Genomic DNA, 14,151 nt, shown 5'->3' on the forward strand with positions numbered 1-14,151 from the left:
GGTCTTATAATGGTGATAGTTTCAACAGAGCTCCATGTTTCTCAGCTTGGTCTAAATCAGTCTTTTTCAGGTGCTAAATGGCCCCGGGGTGTAGGTGCCTAACTTGGGTTGAAAAGCTAATCTTCTGTCATATATAAGAGCATCAGAATTGATTGGATGGATACACTACACTGGCTGAGGAGCTTCATCAGTCGGAGGGCAATATCCAGCATCCTGATCCTGTCAAGAGGCAAAGCTGTGACATGTCTGAGTGCCCAAAAGAAAAGGTCAAGTGTCCCCCAGTTCCTCTTCCATCCCTCCCCCCCCCCCCCCCCCAGCACTGATCCTGCTAACTAACTATCAGCACCACGGAGCTACTGAAACCAGGGTCACTGAACTGGAGCTGCGTGGGAGTGAGGCCTTAGTTGACTTACAATTGCTGCTTGACAGGGTAACACAGACAATTTTACAAAAAAGAAATCCGGTAATTTAGTGTGGCCTTTCAGTAGTAGTAGAGGTATCCCAGATTACCAAAGCCAATTATATCAACACCCTATTGATCTAACCACACAGCATAATCTCATGTAATCTCCCGTACGGCACCTACTGTAAATAAAAACTGAACTGAAATGTATAGCAGCAGCAGGAGTGACAATTTCACTGAAATGTGCTTTTGATTAAAGTCTCTTAAGTGAGCTGCTGGTTTCTATTTTCTGAGCTGAATGAAGACCTTCCTAAAAGAAAAAAATCTTTCAACAGAGACATAGTTCAGAGTGATGATATGAAATGTCTCAACTACAAAAGAAATTATCCACAGAGCAAAGATAGATAGGAAGAATGTTTAGTATTGACTGGTGTATTGGCCATTTTTTTCAGTTAATGAAATTTAATTTTAGTCAACCATAATTACAGAGAAGCAGACGTTGACTTGACCCAAAGTGATGTTTTTTTAAATCAACCATCAAAAACTTATTAAAAATGTATGGGTCAAAATCCTAATACTGTTTTTTGTCTGATAAAACTGCTTGTGTAAGTAACAAATAAATCAAAGATTAATTCAGTGTCAAAAAGAGGTGTTCCAGGCTCAATGGCAGACTAATTTCCATCCCGCTGAGGTTATGGGAAAAAGTTACACCAAGCTACTTTATGAACGCGTATCCCAGGGTGTTGAGCTGCTGACCTAGGTGGAGAAAGCACAGAAAGGACAGAACGTAACACGCACTGTGCTTTTGGGGTTATGAAACCTTGTGTTTGCTGACAGCAGCCTATCTCCTTCCTTCATCTTTCTCAGTTGAAAAAATATTGTCACAATACAAAAAGGAAGGTCAGATGCTCAGCAACAATGTAAAAACAGCAGCCATCAGAGCAATTTTATTCTTTTAGTCTTGAGAGAGGAAGCAGAGCTTGTTCATCCACAGCTGAGTAAACTACTTAAGTCTAGCTTATATGACTGAAGACATGATTTTTTAAAAGCAAAAACCTCAAAATGTGGTAATGATAGAGATAGACAAACATAGCCACGTTTGATTGCCAGACTTCCTTTTGTTATTTCACTGTGTGTTTGAAGTTGTGAGAGAGGGAGTGAAATCTTAGAGAACTTTCTTCTCTTTCTGATGTTTCTGCACTTTCTCTGAATCAAAAACTGGCGATAAAATCTGCTGGACAGGATTCACAGAGGAGTACGCTTTGACAACACACTATGCAGCTACCAAATACTGTACAGGCAGCCAGTCTTGCCTTGTCTTTCTTTGAAATCTCTAATTGTCCACTCAAGCCAGCTGTGTTAAACTGTCCACAATAAGATAAGCGGTGGGGCTGTTTCCTGTGCCGCCTATAAATATGGCCTAATCACTCTCAAGTGGAGCTGGTAGGACAGATTTTACAGTTGCATCCCTCCACCATGCTGAAGTTCATATTGATTGTTGACAGACTGTTTACACTGTCTTAATTCATCTGTGCTATAACCATTCCCAATTGGATCCATTTGCCAACCCGAGTCTGGTGGTTTACATAGCGGAGCGCCTCCGGCATGTGGAGCCCATGCTCTGTACCCTCTGCTTGTTTCGTGACTGCACACATGCAAAAAATAAAAAGTGAAGATGTATGTCCACACGTAACCCATGGAGGAGCGGGGCCTGGAGGGTACAAGATCTAAACAGACCCTGATGACTGTATATGTGGAGTGAATTAAACAAGTGACACAGAACGTTATGCTTTGATCTGCTAATTACAGTGGAAAACAACCTGGCAACAAAACTGCTGCGATCTGTCTGACTGCATTACCTGAATTTTCCACCTTTCAAACAACTAAAACGGTCCAAGACATTAATGTGGAGGTCCAACAGGTGAAGCTCTGTGTCCTAGTTGATTTTTCAATCAAAGCGTTTACAGAATCACACACAAATCTACAATGATTCCTGAAAACACATAGTTTTTTGGCCACTTGGAGGAGGCAGAAACAAGTTGAAGAACACTATGTTGACATATCATCACATTTTACTGTGAGGTGATATTGTGAACTTGTTACTTGTTAACAGATTTTTAGTTTATTCACATATCGAGCAGTTATGGAGCAACATTATCATTCACTTGGAGTAATGTTTTCATCAGGCGAACTTTAAATACAGTGTTCACTCTCTTTTAGCTCAGTTTTTGTTTTCTACAAATTCCTTAGAGTATAAATGTCTGGCTTTTCAGCTAATACAACATCCACTATGTTCACCAGCTATAGTAGTTGCTTGACTGTCTGCTGTTTGGTGCTGAGCGGGTAGTGTACAGTCAGTTTTAGAGATTCACAGCTGATCCACTTTACAGGCTTTACAGCATACATCCCTTGGATGTATCATAAAAATAATACCATGGATGTATAAATAGAAGACCTGATGAATTACAACCATTAGCTATATCCCTTATTACAGCTACAGGACCTCGGGGGAACCGTCATATGAGCAGGTGCAGTCCCGCGGGTCTGCTCACATTCATCATCTCGTTACTGTTGATCACCCTGACATTTGATTGGTCCTAACAGCTATTGTTTGAGAATAGTTGCTCCACAACGGATTAAGTCCAGACCAAAGTTCCTGACCTCAAGTGTGTTGGGTGGGGCTAGGTTTGGCTGGCAACCAGGCTAATGATATTCCTTTATTGTACAAAATATTAGTTACAGATACTTTAACGCTAATATTATGCATTTAAATGCTACACAGGGTTACACAACGTGTATCTTTCCCCCAATGGCAAAGACAACTTTCAATTACTGTTGAGCTGCCATTTTTATCTTACAAAGCCTTTGTGCTCCTCAAAGGCATTAATACCTGCACCTTGGTGATGCCTTTAATTGCCATTTACCATTAGGCTGGCTGAACAATGAAGCCCAGGCTGAGGGGATGTTGTCAGGTTTAATGAGGCCTTCGGTAAAAGAGTGCTGCTGTGTCGGCACCACCAAAGGCTGCTTCCTGAATTCACCTCCAGTGGACCAGAGTGGTCCTGCGGGGATTTGATGGGCTGAGGGAGCAAAGACTGTCCCTCCCCTCACTGTGGGGGTGTGAGGGGCTGCAGTAGCATCAGTAGCCCTTGCTGTGCATGGATTGGCAGGCAGAAAGCACAGCGTGGAAGAGGTTATAACCGCAGTGACACAAACCAAGGTGCCACAGTGGCATTGTAACACGGCAGGCAGCAGTGATCACAAGAAATCTTTACTACGTCCAACAGCCGCTGGTGGTATTTCACATCACCTGACTACAAAGAGCAAAATATGGGCCTTTTTGCCCTATTGGTCAACTTAAAGAATGAGAACATACAGTGCCATCAAAGGCATGAACCAACATGGCCGCAAATAGACATATGGAGACAATGGCATGTAGCACAAAGGGGAACAGAGCCAAGAAAGAAAAGCAATGACAACTGTGAACTCCTGGCCCATATTTAGGAGGGGTACATGGTTCATAGTTTCACATGGAGTCCTCCGCCTCCAAACCCCATTGCAGTAACTTTGATTCTTTATTCATCTCCCCCCTCCACCCCTCCACTCCATCCTTAAATCCAGCTGATGGAGGCTCTTTTGTCCACCAGCACCCAGGCAACAACATCAAAGAGCTGCTGTGTGTAAATGCAAAGTGCCTGAAAAACAAAACAGAAAAATAAAGAAGTCCCAGAGGGGATGGGAGATGTCTACAACAGCACCCCGGAGGGGGAAGGAAAAAGAGCTGCTATGTACAGGAGGAAATAAGAAACAGGGAGAGGGGGAAAAAAAAAACTAAGAAAGAAAGAAACTAAGAAATAAAGCACACCCTAACTTGCTTACTAGCAGTCATTTGTCAGACATTCATCATCATTTACTAAACACACAAAGGTGTGGGTTGGGTCATTCTTGGTTTAATGACAACAATAAACAAATGACATTAGACTTTGTATGAGACCATTATGACACTTTCTTTGTGCTGGATCATCAAAGCCCATTAGGGGACATTGAAAGGCCTTCCATAGCCGTTCATGACCACTTCCTCATTCTCTGACAGCTGAATTGGAGGCTTGATGGATTGTTGTACAAGACAATGTCATGCTTTTGGACTGAATGCTTTGCTTTGATCTCACTGGATGCCCTTGAAGCTTCAACAACGGCTGATATGTTAACAACCGGTCTGGTTATTCTAGCTCTATTCTCCACCTACTGCCCTGCCAGTCAGAGGCATGAGGGGAAGGGGACGGTGGGAAGGGGAGATAAAAAAAAGCCTTTTATCTCTGCCCCATGTGAGGCTCCTGTAGAGTCACGCTTGGCGTGGCGGCATGCCTCGTCTCGTTCCGACAAAGTACCCGCCAGTGACACGCCGACTGCAGAGCCTGGCACCAGGTCTCCAGCCAGCGCAGAGCAAACCCTCTATTCAGCAGAATGAAGGAAACACAACTACATCGGGCCTACAGTTTATAATTAAAAGTCCTTAGCCTCAAAGAGCACAGCATCTCCATCTTAATGGTAGGCTTCCATCTGAGGCACTGGCTTAATACTTACTCTGTGTCCCATCAGATAGTGATGTGGACAGAGGAGGAAGAGAGACATTAGGTCTACAAAGAACACATGTGTCCCATCCGGGATTAGGGGTTCACTCTTCCCTCAGTAGCCTAATTGCTGGATCGGCCAGATCAAAATCACTTCATTGAGATCAAGGCCACTGTCTTCCTCTTGTCTCACTACTCTGTTGCACAATAACTCAACAAAAGCAGCGACAAACCAGGGGTGGGATGGGTGGTGGGGAGTCCAGAAGTTGTGGAGCAAAGATGAATTTAGTTCATGTTTAGAGAGCATGTTGTGTGATTAAGGGAAGCCCACATCAAACATTGTGGCTTAGGAAAACCACCAGTTGAAAAACAAGATGCTTCTTCTGTGCAGAGCGGCGCAGACTGGAGATGCTGTTGTTCAGAAGCAGACCAACCCAAACCAACCCGCCTGTCTGTCTCTTGAGACAAACAGGGAAAGAGACATCATAGATTCGTAAAGGAACTTGGAAGTCATTATGAGTAAGAGGGCAGGATAAGTGACAGACTTTTAATTTGGAGTAGCAAACACAACAGGTTATAAACATGTAAACATGCAAGGAATTTGAATAATTAGTTACTATATCAGATTGTACTCTTAATTTACAACGGACTCTCCATAACTTGTAAACTTTGCATGAAATGGGCACCCATGGCTACATGAATTCTTTTAGATGTATTAATAAAAATATACATTATTTACACACAATACATTATTTAGCATAAAATCGGGATATGAATGTGAGACATTTTAACAGTTATTTGTTTGGTATAACATTTTATACATTTGGACAAAACCTTGAGGCTCTCGTAGGTTCTGTCATGTATCAGGGGAAAACACTGAATGGAAATGATGGATAACACCCCCCCCTTTCCCCACAGAAAACTCTCTGGACAGAGGAACAGCAATATTGTGGCCACATGTGTGAGCTTGTTTACTTACACTTGGCTTTTAACTACAGGAATCTTATGATTTAAACCACAACATAAGAGACTAAATTATTAGCATGTTACCATACTACACACGTTTTACCCCTTTGATTGGAACAGGAGAAAGTGTGCATGTGTCGACCAACATCTATGGGCATCCGGTAGATTAACACATGGACGCCGTAAGACGTCTCTCTCCTGCTGTCTTACACATACAAAACACACACAGGACTCGGCAATCTCTTAGGTAAAGTTTATTTCTAAAACCCTAATCATTGCAATTTCCCTTCAAATAATAAACTTTATTCCATCTCCTCTCTTTGCCAGTACCACATCAAACAAATCCTAAGGTCAACAAGGGTCAGCGAAAGGATCTGGATAATGATGAGGCTCAAAGAAAAAGATTGAGGGTGCTGAAAGAGAAATGGTTAAAGAAGGGGAGGGGAGCTGATGGGAAAAGAAGAAAGAATGGAGCTGGTGGGGAGAGAGAAGGTGCAAAGGCTATGCCTTGTAACGACAGACCCCTGATTACATTGTTGCACAAATAAACAGGCACTCTGCAGGCTCCCTGGAGTCCAGCTGTGGTGCAGGAGAGGAAAGCTTTCATTTCAGGGGGCTGAGGTCGAGCCAGGCAAGGGATGGGATGAGGCCTGGCTGTCTACCCGCATCGCTTCCTTGCATCTCTGTCAGCAAGTCAACAAAGACAGGAATATGGGCAACATCTAATTTGAGAAGCTTGTTGAGTATGTGCCATTTCCTCCACTTACAGGCTACCTAGAAAAGCCATCAGAATGTTGACTAATAACTGTCCATCTCAAAGAGCTACAGAAAGGAGCTGTTTAGGTTGAAAAGAAAAAGGATGCTGGATATCTGTACTTTTTGATGATGATGAGGGGCCATCTGCATGGGGCCAGATAGTGTTGGAGGAAAGAGGCAGAGAAAGACAAGGTTCAGATGCCTGGAGCCACATCTGCAATCGTCTTTCCTTCACCTCCGACCATTACAAGGTCCTGGTCCTCTCTTCTCTCTGTGTCCTGCAGCTATCAAGGCCCACATCAAGGCATGCCCCTGCTAAATGTATGCCCCCCTATTAAGGGGCCATCATCAGATAAACAAGATAAACAAGTCTCATTCCTGGCAGGACTGATCAAAGGACTCAATGTTAACCCCATGGCCAATTCAAGTAGGCAGAAAAATCAAACACAGATGAGGTCACATGGAAATGGGGGGGGGGGGGGGAGGCTAATCCATTGTCCCTTATGGGCACAGAAAGCAAAAGGGACAGTGAGGAGGATGGAGGAAAGAATAGAAATAGTTTTAAAATGGGGGGGGGGGGGGCATGCAGCTACTTTCTCAATTGGATCCTTGTATGTTGTTATCCCTAAGGAATTGCAGCTTTACTCTCACAGTAAAAACAAAATTCCTGCCAGACTTTGCAAGGACAGGTGCACCTGTTCACCACAACACATAAGAAAAACATAGGCGGTATTTAGCAAAAAAAGTAGTGAATCCTTCAGATTTGTCTTATAGTCTTGGAGGGCAGCAATCCAAGTTGTAAAAGTCATCTTGGCTACTGAGCTTGGGTACAGGGACTTGGCTGAAGTAGTCTACTAAAATGATATATACGCACCCTTCTGCTTTCTCTTAATTTCCTCAGTAGATAATTGCGTCATCTAGGCCAACACTTGCGTATATGGTGGTAGTTCATAATCTTTTCCCAAAGCTCCGGTGTCGTCTTTTGTCTGTTAATCACCTCTTCACTGAATGAACCAAACTCTTCCCAGACGTACACGTCAAACGAAATGAATGGTTTGAGACAAAATCTTGCCAAGTATGCGTACATGGATACACTTTTCTGATTTATTTTCATATTTCTACTCCCAGACATTTGAACAAACATATTAAAATACAAAAGATTTTGGGATAGATTCAATGAAGACAAAAAACTAATTGGATAAATTAACAAAACAAATGCCAAACTCTTCTTGACTTCAAGGTAAGACAGAGGGATGACGCTTGTTTTTGCTCAAGTAATCAGGTCATTCACATTCACGCAGGAGAGAAAAAGGAAATTCCATTGGCTTTCTCTCTCAAGAGGACTATATTGAATTGTAATCAAAAGATTATCCAAGAATCATCTAACGGCCCCCCATGGGACCACCCACAGAGAGTAAAGAGAAACATGAGACTGGCCACATGCTCTGTTTTTCACCAAGACCTCTATGGCACCAACAATACAGGAAGGAGCAAGAAAAAGGACAGAAGGTTTTTTTGTCCCGACACTTCTGAAATGTGGTCCTTTTCTTGTGAATGGCATCGCCTTTGTATTGGTTGACTGATGGAAGCATCTCAAGAACAAATTCCGGCACTTGTAGTCTCATCAGTCTAAATTCATCATTTCAAACCAGAGATATTAATTCTATGTTATAGTTAGGTCCTGCTCCCACAACCTACTGCATGTCATTGTTTTTGTGGCTGGCTTATCACATAATGGGAACAGCTTTACTCCCAAATGATACTGATAATGAGAGGCCCGGTCTATATTTAGCTTTTGTCTCTCTGACAGACCTCTTGACTGAAGTAGCTGTAAAGGAGAGCCATAAACAAAGCTGGTAGAGTGTAGACAAGCGTGTGATGACTGCACTTTGCCGCCAAAGTACCAAACATCAGTCCAGAGACAGAGAGGGTTGGGGGGATATGTGAACGGCTGCACCACATGAAGTTTACAGACTACTACCACAGACTATGGTTAATGCTTGTGGTTCATCTCAGGGCTTTGACTGACAGAAAAGTCCTGCAAAAGACGAGGGGAGGCTCCGTCAGTAGCCTGCGGGATGCTTGTGAGGATGAGAAGCCAACCAATACGGCTGAAGCTATGAGGAGATCTTTTCCAAAAGGAAAAAATCTCTGTCAAGGGATGACATTAGCTTGCGCTTTGGGATCACATAAGAAGAAAATGTTAGTACATTAGGAATACTGTCTCTTCTCAGTCTAGGGTGTTGGTTGGAGGTGGTAGTTGGTGGGTACAGGGTAGACAGACCCCACCCAATTTTTCAATCCTGGCTAATTAAAGGACGACAAGTCATCCATGGAGATTTCATGGGTTCAAAGAGACCTGGGTGTCCTGCTGTAATTTCAAATTACTGATTTCTGTTATTAATTATACATCTTAAGTGCCTTTGAAGAATGCTATCCTTCATCAGGAAGACATAATGTCTGGCACACACACAAAAAGACTTAAAGCAAAGAGGCTTCAATTCACTGGATCCAATGAATCAGAGCTTCCAGGAAAATCAGCAGTGTCTTATTGTATGATTATTATTTTTCTTTCTTGGATTTTTTTTTTTTAGCAAAACACCAGCGTCTGACGTCAGTGTATCATTGTCATTTTGAAAGTAGTCTTGGAAGCAGAGCAGGCGTTGTGATTGAACTCTGAGAGCTGCCCTGGAGCTGTACTTTGAGGAAGAAACCACGGAACCACAGATAATGCTTTACAGTCCACTAGTCTCAACTACTGTCATCAGATTTTCACTTTGTAAGACACTTGAAAACGATTGTCGTTCCTGTTTCTTTCAAAACAAAGGGCATCGCGCGGATGTCAAACTTAAGACAATCGTAGAGCTGTGTAGAAAAGATGTCATAAAAATTAAAGAATGCTCTCGTCAAGAGAAAAAAACTTATGATACTGTCCTTACTGTTGGGATAATCTACGGTCATCTGAGCAGAGTTAATGGACAGAAAACAAAAGCATCATATAGTCGGGCACACAATAAAAATGAAACCACCTCTGTTGACTGGTTGAAGACGAGGAAGACACGAGACACAAGTTCAAACACTGCAGAGTCTCTTCCTCGTCTACTTTCCACTGGTGTAAAGACTTTTCAGGAGACAGGGGAAGGCATCTCCCTTTCATCCTTCACCACAGACAAACATAGACATATAAAAACATCCATGTTGAAAAGTGGCAATAGTCCTTTTAATTCCAGACAAACCCAATGTGAAGAACTTAATTACAGAACGGGGGCAACCCAGCCCTTTTGAAAATTACACTTACAGTAAGACCTTTGAAGCAAATACTTCCTTTATCCTATTTTTTCTTTTGTTCAATGTTGTGTCTCTTGTAAAGCATGCCATTGACTACTGTGGTTTCTAGTGGGTCCCTGTCTTTTCTCGTCGGTCTCCATCTCTGTCGGGCATTCTCTCATCAAAGGCCTATCTCTTTGACACGCATTGGAGAGCAAACATATTTAAGACCCCAGTTAGTGTGCTGAGTTTAGGATCATTCTTTACATAATCAATCACCGATCCAAGATTCTGATTTAAGAATATTTTACAAGATAATCAAATAAAGCCACTACTTACTTTTAAATCAACCCGCTATCAAACAAATACGTTAATCCTAAACGATATTGCTTTTCCTCGTGGCCTTGACATTGACTCAGCCAATGATGGTTATGTGTCAGACCATACTTAGTGGGGAAGTATTTGGTGTGAGTGAAGATTTTAAAGCCTGCTAGTTTCCAACTGCCAACACAAATAACACAAACCGCTTTTTCATCAACACAAACATGTGGTAAATAATCCCACCACACTCAGGTAAAACAACTTCAAAAGGGAAGTGTGATCCCATGACATAATGCCCAGAAATGAAAAACAGACCATTCCATTTTGTTTGACAAGAATTCTGTTCATTCCTTTCTGTTGAGTGTGGATGTCTGATACAAGTTAAAGATTTCCTCTGCATTAGCTCATTTGTTTAACCAAGTGAAGGTAAAGCTTTGCGGTTGAACAGGACCAGGAGGCCTGGCAACAAACCTCTACCTAAAGCCATGGCAGTAAAGTGAGAGAGGTGTGTTGTTTCACTCTCATCTTTCTCTCAGGCGGGCATAGGGGATGCTCTGCCAGGTCTAAGCTACGGTGTTGGGTTCGGCAGTAAATCAGCTTGGTTTCTGATGATCAAAAGCTTGTCGTTATTTCCCGCGCTTTCATGTAATCTCATAAAAGGCCGACCGCTCTGATGGACTGAGACTGCCTGCCAAGCCAGCCGGGCCTCCCATGCTGGCATCCCAGTGTGTGTGGCTCTGTTGGTTTGTTCCTAAAAATCAGAACAGAGGAAAACAAAACAAGGCAGCATGAAGTGCATCCCTATAATTGAAAGTACAACATATTAGGGACACTTTCTTCTATCATTATACACACGGGGGGTGGGGGGGGGGGGGGATATTTCACCAAAACATACACAAGCTTTGGATAAAGGAGGCTTCATGCTTCCATCTGAGAAATTTGCATTGAACAAATAATTTAGGAAGTTATGTTTTTTTTCTAGTTAAACCTAAAAATTGCATGTGGAAAAATAGGTGGCAGGAAGAAGAGATGAAGCGTCTTGTTGGAAGACTAATAAAATGTCTGAAACCACCGCGCCTCAGAACGAAAGAGACAAACATCAAAGTCAATAGCCCGGCTGTTTGATCTCCCCTAGTTTTTCCTCTCTTTTTAACATCACTCTGACCCGTTTACACTCTGGTCTTCATTATCCTCCTCTGCCCTTAAAATCATTTGAAATCTATGAGGGTCTGACATGAGAAAGGAGAACATTTCAGCTTAAAGGGAGATGGCAATGACCACTCCGATACACAACATTTACCAGTCAATATCACTTCATCTCCTACCAAATTAGACATCTTATGTGGGATCTTGCGTCGCTTTGAACAAAACGGTTGGTAGTAATGGATGTTCTGTTCTCAACCTCCAGGGAGGTTTATGGCTCACTTTCTGACAAATGAGAAAGAGGGAGATAAAAAGCTAACACACACAGACACTCTCTCCATAAATAAAATAAATCAATAACCATAAAAAGGCAGCTATTAAAGCGTTGGATAGCTACACTTTGAGAGTAAAAGTGGGATCTTGGCTGATTTGTAAAGGCTTTCAAATACGTGCAGGCCGCGCACATTACTGATAAATGGATGGTGGGTGCTGCTGCGTTTGGGATGTATCAAACATGAGCTGGTAAGCTAATAAAGTCCAAAACATTTGACAGCTGCAAGACAACTCTTTTACAGTTTTCTGAGATTGGGCCATTTTGGGCAAGATAGTTGGAGCATCGATGTTACACGTCTTCCATTGAAATATTTTCCTTGGCATTAAGTATTCCTAAACTAAATCTGTCTGGGTATCTGCCTGTGTTATAACAGAATGTGCTTAATGTTTCCGTATCAGTGTCATTTTAGTGTTTTTTAATGTTTTAGTATGTTGGCATCTGTGCGTGTATACGAAGCCTCAAAGAGACAAGGCTACTTGTGCTCATGGCGTCTGGTAGAGCTCGTGACTGGGCCTGTTTAACTCCACTAACAGTGCACCGTTCGACAAAGCCCATCACGCAACCCACAGATGTCCCACAGGACAGACAGTACTGAGCCGCAACCAACAAGAAGCAGTAATAACCCCCAAGCCCACACACCCATGCGCACGCACGCACACACACACACAGACACACACACACACACACACACACACACAAGAAAACAAAACAAACACATACACTCAGGATCCAGTAGACTCCACTGAATCTTCTTCCGAACATTAAATGCAGCTCCAACTTTGGTCAAAAAACATATTTCCTCATGTGACTCTGGTGGTATTTATCCATGCAAATATTTTGGGGTTTTGTTTGTGCAGGTTACATTACATTATAGATTCTAACAACATTTTTTTTTTTGCCCCCATTTCACTGGATGATCTATTTAACTGTTTTCTTAGGGAATGGTCGTTAAAACTAGTTCTCAACAATGAATTCATTAATTTCACTTAAATGCAAAACAGTCAAAAACTAATGTTTAAAGATGGCCATTTAGTTTAGACTCCAGGCATAAAAAGACGGGTCAATCCTTCATTTAAAGCCTGAAAATTGCAGTGTAATTATTCAGTATTTATGGAGTAATTACAAAATAAATATGAAGTAGAATACTGGTTATGTGGGAAGAAAAGAGTCTCAAAACAAACGTATGAAAGACAGGAAGACATTACAGGGCATTGTAATGAACTGGTAAATTAGTTATGGGGTACAGAAACATCACTGAGCTACAAAGCAAAACAATACAAAAAAACTGGTAGCTTAGTGTAATGGCAAACTTATACATGCAATGGTCGACCACCTCGCGCTCTTTGAATAGAACACACACCCACAAGCCTTATTTATTGTACCTATAAGGGTAAGTACAATAAATCTAACCCTGATGGGAGTGATTACAGTTTTATAACAATATCATTTTGTAAACAATCTTTTTTTCTTTATAGGGGACATTTGTTCATTGAATCCTCTACATCATCAAACATCTGGAAAGTGCTTCTAAAAAAACTACTGGATTTGGGCTTGAGGGAATTTGGAGCAGTGGCGATAACATTTCAATGAAAATTGACAAATTTCAGGCACGACTTTGAAGAAATAAACATAGGAAAATGTTTTAGAGAAATCTGTAAAAGCCCTCAGAGGCAAAGGTTGAATCAAGCTCTTTTTTTGGTGTCTTTACATTCACAGTTGGGTTATTTTCTAGAGTTGCCTGGGGCTGACATGCAACTTGGACTCTGAGTTCAAAGCCTACAAAATAAAAATATAAATACAAAACCATTAGCCAGCTTGTTTTCTTTAGTTAACATTTCAAACACACTGCGGAGTAGATCGTGTTTTCAGTCCCCTCTCCATAACACAAATGTTAATGTTGTTTTTCAGATGGTCCTGAGGCAAACTGCAGTGCCACAGCTGGAAAGTCCTCAGCACCCTCAAAACAAACGTCTGTACAAACACACCCGAACCCGGCAGAACACAACCTCCTTTGGCCTGCTAGCTGCCCACTAAGATACAATTTGCATTTGGCCCTCAGCACAGCGGAGCCACAAGCATAGGTTTCAGTGTCAGCAACGGGTTGAACATATACAAACCCAGAGGTGGTGACATCACAGAGGAGAAAGAGCAGTCAACGCCGGTGGAATAATTTTATCGGAGCGGGTAACAGCCATTTTTATTAGAGACACTAAGAAGTTTATAAACAGAGCCACTTGACACAGTGAACTCAGGGGTGATTCTCTGTGTAGACAGACTACCACTTCATTAAATAAACTAAGACCTCAAAGAGTAGGCTAACAAGCTCTTGGACATGCATACCACAGAGAGAGAGAATAACCCGGATCCTCTAGCCACATGAGACAGTAACA

The sequence above is a fragment of the Etheostoma spectabile genome, chromosome 19 (assembly GCF_008692095.1).
Source record: "Etheostoma spectabile isolate EspeVRDwgs_2016 chromosome 19, UIUC_Espe_1.0, whole genome shotgun sequence".
Taxonomy (NCBI): domain Eukaryota; kingdom Metazoa; phylum Chordata; class Actinopteri; order Perciformes; family Percidae; genus Etheostoma; species Etheostoma spectabile.